The sequence below is a fragment of the Sapajus apella genome, unplaced genomic scaffold (genome assembly GCF_009761245.1).
Source record: "Sapajus apella isolate SASKATOON/1434 unplaced genomic scaffold, GSC_monkey_1.0 scaffold36, whole genome shotgun sequence".
Lineage (NCBI taxonomy): Eukaryota > Metazoa > Chordata > Mammalia > Primates > Cebidae > Sapajus > Sapajus apella.
The window spans coordinates 5,191,262-5,202,210 of NW_022436976.1; the positions used below are offsets into that span (position 1 = coordinate 5,191,262).

A 10,949-nucleotide genomic window follows, 5' to 3' on the forward strand; every position below is an offset into this window, starting at 1 on the left:
AGAGCTCTCTGCCTTCTATCTCCTTGTTCTTCCTTTTCTTCTCCTCATTAACTTCTGCTTCTGAGTCTTTCCAACTGCAAGAGGCCCAGGCCAAGTTATTCTAAGAGCTCTGTGGACACTCAACTCCACATACCAAGGAAAAGAGCCTCCCAAGAGTTTTTGTAACCATGTGGACACCAATGTGGTGTGAGGTGTTAGTCTCCTCTTCAGCTCTTCATTTAAATCTGAACAAATGGTTCTCTTTTGAAGTTTACCTTGAAGTGGGAAAAGAAAACCTCATTTCGCTTGCCCAGTGGAAATAAGATGCTGCAGCACTACCCTTGATAGGCCTATATTTTTCTTTCACCAAGTGTTCTTTACTCTCCAGCTAGTCTCACAATATTTACCTGGTGGTGGGTGATGGGGTAAGGGTTAAAGCACCACTTATCCTATTTATTAGCAAAGCCCTTCTGGATGGTGCAGTTCAGTAGAAATACAATGAAAGCCACATACATGATTTTGAATTTTCTAGTAGCCACATTTAAAATGTCCAAAGAAACAGGTGAAATTAATTTTAATATGTTTAATTCTACTGGACTAATCTAAAATTTTATTATTTCAATATGCAACAAGTATTAATGAGATATTTTACATTTTTTCACACGACATTATTGAAATCCGGTGCGTATTTAACTTCCAGGACATCTCAGTTCCACTAGCCACATCTCAAGTGCTCAATGGCCTCTTGTGCCGAAGGCCTACCATACAGGACAGTGCAGAGATAAATTTTCCCTTGAAAGTGGGGTAACAGTTACTTTTTATTCTTACAACCTCTGCCAAAACTGTGAGACAATCGCAAAAGTCAATTTAACATTCTGAGCCTTCAGACACCTTTCCTGCCGATCATAGCATCCCCTCTGCCACTCCCACCTCCTTTCCATATCTCCTCCTCCTCATCTTCCTTCTGGTCGTTCTCTTTTTCTCTCTCCCCTTCCCTCCCTCTCTCTCTAATTTACTTACATTGATCCATCACGTTCACATAACAGGCATTGGGGTCCTAATTGAGGAGAGAATTTCCATAAAGTGGTTGGGAAATAAATGAATGGATTCTCAAATAGACCCTCTTGATCCCAGTTTCCTTCCTCCTTCCTTCCTCTTTTTATTCCCTTCCTTCCTAAAATATTCACTATGATAAATTATAATCTTGTGTAAAATGTTGCCAGCTTGCAGTTTGTATGTGGAAAGGCAAGCAAAGCAAAAAAGAATCTCGTAAAGGTGTCCTAACATTTTATTTCTCATCCTAAAATTTCATTATGGTGCCATTTTGTTTAGGGAAGGGGTTTGGAAATACAGGATTTTACTAGTGCATGTAACTAGAGATATACAGACTAAATATTAAATGTAAGATTTCTTTCTTTCTTTTTTTTTTTTTTTTTTTTTTTTACGGAATCTTGCTTTTTGCCCAAGCTAAAGTGCAATGACATAATCTTGGCTCACTGCAAACTCTGCCTCCAGTTCAAGCAATTCTCCTGCCTCAGCCTCCCAAGTAGCTGGGATTACAGGCGCCCACCACCACCCTCTGATAATTGTTTGTATTTTAGTAGAGATGGGGTTTCACTGTGTTGCCCAGGCTGGTCTCAAACTACTAAACTCAGGTAAGCCACCTGTCACAGCCTCCCAACATGCTGGGATTACAGGTGTGAGCCACTGCACCCGCCCTAAATGAAAGATTTCTTTTAGGCTAGTGGATTTTCCAAGTTCTTTCATTCTTTATTTGGTTGCAAAAAGCAGATAGGCTCAATGATAAATATCTAGAGAAAAAAAACACATAAACCTGGAATTGGGAAAAAAAATTCATCTAGTAGCATCCCCAGATAAAGAAAATGTTTTTTCATTGTTTATTTTCAAATAAGTTATGACCCCCTAATTTCAAAGGAAAGATTTAAATTACATTTCTCTGTACTGGTATGGTGCTTCAAAAAATGATAAAGTTACTTACTATGTTCAGGAAAAAGTTATTTACTGTAAGTTGAGAGTTAGAGACTGAAAAGTAAATATCCAAATTTCCTAAAGCTGATATTTGGTCGGATTTTAAATTATCTTTAAACCAGTTACTAATTAAATAGCTGATATACTGAAGAAAGTGATTTTAGAAATACCTTAGGTTATTTCTTCTCTCTGAATTACTGTCATAACTATGAGAAGGTAAGATACTATCTTTAAAATGAAATATGAAATTTACGTCTTATCCAGTTTTGAATAATAAAGATCTCATTGCTGTTTCCACAAGGTGAGTACCTGCAAAAAGTCAAACAGGGCAATTATATTCTGCCTATATACATTTCTCTTTGCCTATATACAATTTTAATTTGATTCAGGCTTAAAACAGTTTCTATTCAACAACTGTTTACACCTGGATGAGGTGAAGCATTTCAGCCGTTAGTGGAGTGAATTCCATAAATATTACTGCAAAATTCTTGGAAACCCTTCAATATTAAAACACCCTGCAAAGGGAGTACATTATTTAATCAAATAGGATACTAATGAGTCCTTATTAAACCTTCCAGATAAACATTGTATTGACATCTAGTGGCTACAGAGGCTGATACCAGACATATTATATTGAAAGCATATGGAGTAGCTTAATATGTTTTCCATTTAAAAATCCCTTGAATGAAAAATGAGCAAAGTATACATAACAATGAATAATGCTAAGGTATTGACAAGAAAATATAAATGTCTTTGTATTGATATGTTAAATGCCAGGGATGGATTTGTGATGGTCTGAAGAAAGAACAGTATCAGAGCTGCCCAAGAAATATATAAAATATACCCAGATATTTGGTGGTAGATTTACTAGAGCATGCAAATAACAATGTCAACCACTGTTTACAGAGTTCTACCTACATCTAATCCTGCAATGTGCTTAACAGATCTTATCTCATTTAGACTTCAAAAATATCCTTGAAATAAAATATGATTTATACCTTGCTGTTACCACTGAGGAGACAGACCATAAGAGGTGAAATTTAAGTGAGGGTTACACAACTAGTGAAACTGCAGTCAGGATCTGGAACCTGACCTGACCAAAACTGAAGTCCAAACTCAGGGAAGCCATGCTCCTTTCTATAAATAAAGTATCTCTGTGCATTAATGACTTTATTTAAAATTAACAAATTAAAAATAATTGTATTAATCCTTTCAACTCACTTTTTGACATTTTAAGCTCACTATGTGACAACTGAAATTTGCTCTTTGATCTTAGAGCAATTATTCCTGCTGCACGTTAATTTGAACTTGTTTCTACATCCAGGACTTGACATCCATCATCATGTGACACATATGTGTGTTCAATAGTTCAGAAATACAACTCACCCACAAAGAAGATAGGGTTCTCTCACTGGTATATATTTCTTTGACTTTAAAAAATATTTTTGTGTGTGTTTCTTTGCCTCTGAAAGAAGATTTATTTGAAAAGCTGTCATAGAAAAGTGCCATGGCAAGAAGTAAATTTACAAGAGGAAGTTGACAAAATTCAAGGTGGTGACCTGGCAAATGAGAACGTGGAACTTGAAAAAGGGCATGAGAACAAGAAAGGGAAGAGGAACAGATGGGTACAGGGAGCAGTTGGAGGTAGAATCTGATGGGAAGGGAAATGGCGAGCAGGAACACCAGGGGATAGAAGCAGGGATAATGATGGATTTTACAAAGCTCAGTTTCTGCGGGAAACAGGCCCTTGAGGTGGAAGACAAAGGGCGGCAGCCATTCTTTTTATAATTGTTCAAATAAGTACATAATTTGCATAACTTGATTGAAAGAAAATCAGAACAGTTATAGAAGTATATAACTATCAGTCTTCGGTCTTCCTTCCTGGCTCTTTGGCCCTTTGGATGATCCTGGTACAGAATCAGATGTGTGCATTAGAATAAAATGGGTTGTGGAAAGGAAGAAGAACATGGCTTAAAAAACACATGTGTTTCTAAGGCCTACAGCAATTCTAGGAACTCTAGAGAGGCTCTTGGTCATCCGTGTTGCAGAACCACCCTCTGCAGAAGGCCTTTGCTGCAGAAACATTTATTAAGCATGGCTGTCAGTCCACAGGCTGACTCCTATCCAGACCCATAATCTAGGGTCAGCTTGGGACAGAAGGAGTGTAGGAAAAGAGAATGAGGAGCTGAATTGCATAGGATGTGTTTAAGAATCACACTGACGAGGTGTTCACAATGAGTAAGGAAAATGACAAGAAGTCTGAAAGTAGAATTTTGTATAGGAAAGTGATGAGCTATTGGGAGGAGATAGATAGAAAATTAGAGTCTGAAACAGAAGTCCACTATAATGAGATAAAAAATCACTAAGGTCTTAACTTAGCTCTTGGATGAAGATTGAAGAAAGGAATAGAACCTGCCTGTGGTGTTTTTTTTTTTTTTTTTTTTTTTTTTTTTTTTTAGATAAAGGGAAAGAAATAGATAATGTTGAAAAGGAAACTTTTTCATGCTTAAACTCGTGGATAAGACACCAAAATAGCTAAAGAAAGGATATTGAATGAGAGCTGAAAACTCAGAGGGATAACAGTTGATCTGCAGTAATTTAGGGGATCAAATAGTATGAAAGGGAAAATAAGAAAGAAGTTGAGAGTGGATGAGAGGCTGTAAGCGACTAACAGAATCCCTGGGTATGTTGATGCGATGCTTCTCAGAAAAGACAGCAGCAGATCAAGGAGCTGTTCCCTGAAATCGACTGCAACATGGAGAAGCGTTTTTAGAAACCACGTACAGGAGAAGACATTGGTGTCTTTTCAGACCAAATTAGAGAAAACTGAGGCGGATAGCATTTACAGAAGTGGTTCTCAAATTTTGTTGCACATCAAAATCTCCTGGACTGCTGATAATCACCAAGAAATCAGAATGTGTCCAGTGGAAGCCAAGTCTTAGAATTTGTAAAGCATTCTCACATGATTCCAATTGCAGGGAAGCGTAAGAACCACTGATAGAGCATGCTTTAAAATTCTGGAGGGCAGTTGAAAAACAGGTGCTAGGTGGATTGGTCAAAAAAGGACAGAAGCCATCTCGCGATGTGGAAAGTGTGGTTTATTAATAACCCACATCCAACCTAACACTAGCCCCTCACTGGATTGTACTGCTTTCTTTATCTTTTCCTTCCACCAAGGCTCCCTCATAGTTTACTTTTGTGATTGTGATGCATTGGATTTTCCCTTACCATCTCAGTATATTAACATACTGAGCACACAGATTACAGAACTTTGTATGTCAATTGAAAAATGAAAAATGCTAGGTTGATGAAAAGTTGGCATAAATTAGTCACAACATATTCAAAAATACAGCTTGAATGCTGAGCTACACACAGGATATGCATAAAAATCTGATGCAGTGATTATTCGTGCACAGGGTATTGGATTTATGCTATCATCCTTTAAACATTAACAACTTATGAGATATCGGAAAGGCTTCCATTCAAATTTCTGAGGTGTCTTCAAACAATACATTTTGCTCTGCTTTAGTCTTACTTTTTAAAAACATGGTTTGTTTTTGTTGTTGTCACAGAAAATTTGTTTTCCATAAGAAATAAACTTTTATTTAAAAATTCTGAGAAATACTGGGGTACATCTTATTTTTCTTCTTTGATTAGGCTTCTGAATCATCTGCCTTTGTTTTGATGCCAAACAAGATTAAAGTTTCAAGTACAGTATGCCAAATTTATAATGTGAATTAAAAACAAAACTACTTACAAGAAACCAATATCAGCACCTAGGGACAAGGCTCAGCTATTAGCATAATTTACACCAGTGAAGATACTACCCTAATTATTTGTGGCCAATTATCAATTACTGGTCAATGCTAGAATCATTCACCATAATTATTTCCCTGTGGCATCTTCCCCAGATATAATGGAGAACTTCATCATATTTTCTTTTTCCTAGAAAAACAATAATTACTTGTTTCTATGAGATTTTCAATCTTTGAGAAAACCAAATCTAAATTTTCACTCCTGAGGATTTCCCTAAAATTTTAAATCTTCGAGTTTTAAATATCTAAAGCAAAGAACTAAATATATTCATTGTCTACAAGGTATTTGGAAAAAAACATCCAAAATTTTGCTATTCCTATCCATATTATTTTTAACTGATTTCAATTCTGAATTTTTTTGAATTTGATAAGATTAATTTATACTTCATAAGTTAACATTTTTAACATTAATTCATTTTCTTCCATATATTGTTCCTTTCTATTAAAATCAATCCCAAAGCCTGCAAACACCAGCCTTACATTTGAATTCCTAATGACTCCTCCTATTGTCTCATTTCTGTTTGAACCTGTCAATCAAGGGTGAAAAGTGCTAATCACTCCCAGAAACCCCAATCTTGCTCACAAAAGTACCAGTCACTGAAAAAATAATACCGATTGGTCATGGATGGGCAGGAAATCTCACTAGGGATCTAACTGCACAATGGAGTTTATTAAGCCCATTTTGCTCAAGTCCAGCTCTCTCTGCATGCAAGGGTCTGAGACTTTAATTTCAAAGTCAGCTAAAACCGGCTAAGGTAACTTATATTCATTAGCTAGGCTCTGACTGCAGCGCTGTAAAATCTCCTGGTTGGTGCTTTTGGCTTTCGATAATAGCAGTAGCATTTATTTTTACTCTTAATTTTTCTCCCCGTCTTTTTAAAGAGGAAGACGAGATTTAGTTGGATGCTAGCTGTTTTAAATTCTTAATTGGTCCAAGTTCTTTTTTAGCTGCTGATCATTTTCATACTTCACTCCTGTAAATGACTAAACATCCACAATAAAGATATTTCTCATTAATTCTCCCTATGCAGCAGTGCCCCTTCTCAAAGCCGTGGCTGCATTTATTACTGAATGGCAGTTATGATGTGTATATACAGCATGGACCATAAAGTATTGTAGCCTCAGGTCACAGAAGGGGATGAAGTTCAGCAGTCTTATTGTCCACATTACACAGAACACCAACTTTCTTCCAGTCATGCTTTTTTTTTTTTTTTAACTGTAGCTTATTTGCTTTCTTAGAGGTGGCAGCTGCAAAGGGCTGGTGTGAAGGAAGAAAGGAAGACGGCACTATCATTAAAGAATAAACAGTAATTACCTTGTAGAAATCTCTAGAGTGATTGATTACCTCTTCAGTTTATAAGAACAGGCCTGGGAATATACAATAATTGATTTCTATTACTTATGTGTATTTTCCTTTTAACTTTCTAAAGAAACAATGTGGTTTAATTGAGTTTAATTTCAGATTACGCATTTTTATGACTTCTGGAGTTGGCTAGGAATTAAAATGAACAGACTTGTAGCCCCATGAGCCATATTATCAATTGAAAACAAAAAGACATGGTGTGTGTATGTGTGTGAGTGTGTGTGTGTGTGTGTGTGTGTGTGTGTGTGTGATGTTATATGTCATTACATGTCTTGTACTTATCACTGGGTTGCTTTTGTCTTTTAATGTAGGTAGTTGCTAGGTTTAGACTGAGTTAGAGAAACTCCAGATTTAATCAAAATGTGAGGCTAAGAGGTGCTTATACAAGGTCTGGCATACGCATAATAGAGAGAACACTTCTTTGATGCAAACCTGACAGATATGTACAGGACAGTCAGTTGAGCAGGGTCAAGCTGGGCATCATGAGACCTCAAATTGTGCTGTCCCTGCTGAAATGCCACGGTCTAGTCAAAATCCTGTAAAACTGCAGGAAACGGAATTTATTTAACCTGTACCTTCAGCCTATACTTTGATATGATGAAAATCAGACATATTTGGAAATAACTGTATACCTTTTGTTGGCTGGGAAATTGAGGCATGAATTGCCACATAATTCATCTGGGATTAAAGGAATGAAATTGAACCCAGACCCTTGGACCTGACAATACTGACGGTCGGCTTAGGCCATGTAATATTTTGCCATTAGACAAAGCAGACATAATGGTCTTCTCTGAGGCATTCTATCTTCTGGCTTCTTGTAGATTACTTTAGCAATACTTCTCTGACACATTACACGTATACACATGTGATATACTATATCTTTCTCATTTATAAGATCTTTCATATTTTATAGTAAATATTGGTTAATTGGTCTTTCTTCACTTTTTTGAAATAATTGCTGTTTTAAAATTTTCATTTTTGTTGCTTAGCCCAGTATCTGGCATATTTCAGGTGACCAAAGTGTGTGTACCACAAGGTATAATGATGGATTTCTGTAGGATGGATGATTATCTTTCAGGCAGATGCTGAGATTTTCATTTCTCTTTGTTTGGACCAAAGCGATTAGTATACCGTTTATTCTTTGGTACTATAAACAAAGCAATGGTGCAAAATAACAAAAGATAGCAGAGCTAAACAATGAAACAACATTTCCCTAAGTTCAGTGACACAAAAGCACTATAAATACCGTTATAGAGACATAAAACTCACTAGGAGTTAGTGCACCAACATTTGCAGGATCTAAAAAATGTTTCATTTTTAATATTAGTTTATACTATGATTTCAATAATGAAAAATCTGGATTAGCAAGAACGATAGTCTTAACACTTGTAGCTTAAAAACAAAATTTTTCTGAATGGAGAACATTTTTTCCTCTCTAAACATGGAACACAATTAAATATTTAAAGTAGCAAACAGATCCAAAATACAAGTTAGCTTCTTTTACTTCATTTATATATTATCTTATGATAACAAAATTGTGTGCCATATATTCAAAATGGTAATTAATTTCTGATATCTAATTTATACAGTTCTCTAAAAATAATATACAAGCATTCTCAAAATCCAAATGTAAAAAGATCTCAACTCAGTAAATTGTCAAGGTGTTGACACTGCTGATTAGCTTTCTATTGAAAGAATTATTGCTTCTATGTTGCGTGAAATATTTGTAACTATAGGAAATCAAATAGTTATATTTGAGGCTGTCATCTTAATAGTGAATAATTTCACAAACAATACAGTAGATCCAAACGATGTAGCTGAAATATGTGACCACCGACAGCACAGTATCACTTGGACAATGCCACCAATAGCATGAGTGACACTTGATGGTGGAACAGTGGGCGACTGATTCTTAGTGGTCATGCACTTTGTCAAGTATTCCTTTTTCTTTTCCTTTTTTTTTTCTCTCCCTGGTGGCTATTTGTCATTCTCTGAAGACTACAGCCTTCTCTTCCCCTGGACCTTTTTGAACTCTGCTGTCTTTGAATATCATGGATATTGCAAAAGAAACTATTTACAAGGCAGTAATTATATGCCACCCCTCATGTAAAGGTAAATGATAATGAGGTATGTGCAAAGAATAGGCAGTCCTGTTAAAAGGATAAAGAGCGGCTTTTAAAACTTAGAGCCATACAAAATGCCTTATAGACTTGTTCTGGAGTAACTGTATCAATTAACCACGCTAAAAGCTCTAACTCAGATGGGCATGGCACACAGCATGTCTACTAGTGTTTTATTATCAAGTCCATTATGATGCGTTCTTGTCCTAGACAAAGGAAGAACAGAGAAAGAATTCAGGCTGACAAATTAGACTTGAAATCAGTTTCATTTACATAACGACTGGAAGTTCATTAATAACAGAGTTTTAATTATTCATGCTCTTGTTTCACTAGATACAGCAGTTTTCCCCCTGCTGTGTGGGATGTCTGGAGTAGCTAAAATGAACCTTAGCAAACTGATAGGCTGCCCAGATACTCAGATGCTTTTCTATTTTCATACTACTAGAGAGGGGCGGGAATTGGGGGGGATGGAGAGCCTGTACAAACTGGAGCTGTGTAATGAGGAGAGATAGGGAGAGAAAAAAGGAAGGCACTAAATAGAAAGGAAGTTGGCCAGCATGGTTTCTTTGGGGCTGTATTACACATTTGCAGAAAAGAAAGAGAAGGAAAAAAATGCAAGAGAAGGAAAAAAATGTACAACGGTAAATTTGTATTTGATGGGAGATTCCACTTCAGACGATAACACTTTAAATATCAATCATTTCAAGATTTCCTGCTGGGGCATACTCCTAATATGATGATGTGTATGTATGCAATTCATTTCCTTTGCATATAGGAGCACTAGTGGGGTTTGTTTTTGTTTGCCTGTGTTTTTTTTAAAAAAGGAAAAAATAGAGGAAGCAGGAAAGAAACTTTTTTCTTCTTATATTATCTGGACAAACCTGAGTAACAAGTTTAAAGTAGGCTTTAATACAATTTTCTTTTAATGAGAGTAGTGGTGATATTTTCATTCTTACTGGCAATACATAATGACACCAAGGACAGTTTTCTGCAAAGAATTTAAACTGTCTTTACACACATCAATCTCCTGACCCAGCCTTGAACACGACCTTGTGAAGTAAGTAGTTGAGAGCCAATTGCTCAGGGGGTTATTGCGAGTCTGGTTCATTTGCTGTCTATATGTTTTACTAATTTAGGTAACTATCTCACAAAAAGAGAATCCACGACAGATAAAACAAGACCAAATTGTTCCCAACGTCTTTAAAGTCCGCTGAGGAGGGAAAAAGGCCAGAGGGAAACCTCTTTTCATTCTGAAATCTGACAACAGTTGCAGGCTTGGGTTTTCAGAGATGTCTCTAGAACAGTTTTGGAACAAAAGTTCTCAATTTGGGGAACCACCATCTAAATCAAATACGAGAAGTATTTTGAAGAAAATCATTTTAGCAAGGAGAATTCATATTTACCAAGAGCTGACCGAGTACCAAACACTCAGTATATAAGAGTGTCTATACCCTTCTGTTTGGTTTAAATGTCGAAAGGATTATTATATCTATTTCACTGAGGAAGAATTTGAGCCTCAGAGAAACCAAAGCACATCTAGTAAAGGAAGAAGGAAACCAACCCACATCTGCTTGACACCAACTCTCCCCTGCTATATACAAATTTGAAGAACATGACTATTTATATTTTCCCACAAAGTTTATACAACTTGTTAGATACAAATATATATAGATACAAAAATGT

At 36.1% G+C, this 10,949-nt stretch overlaps 1 long non-coding RNA gene across 2 annotated transcripts in view; it reads right to left on the reverse strand.

Annotated features, from left to right (window-relative positions):
• Positions 1-1,656: 1,656 nt before the first annotated feature.
• LOC116563784 overlaps positions 1,657-10,949 on the reverse strand; it is a 164,933-nt gene continuing 155,640 nt past the window's right edge. For both annotated transcript variants that reach the window (XR_004274563.1, XR_004274564.1), the window contains one exon: positions 1,657-9,472. This is a non-coding gene — a long non-coding RNA (uncharacterized LOC116563784). The remainder of the gene's footprint in view (positions 9,473-10,949) is intronic.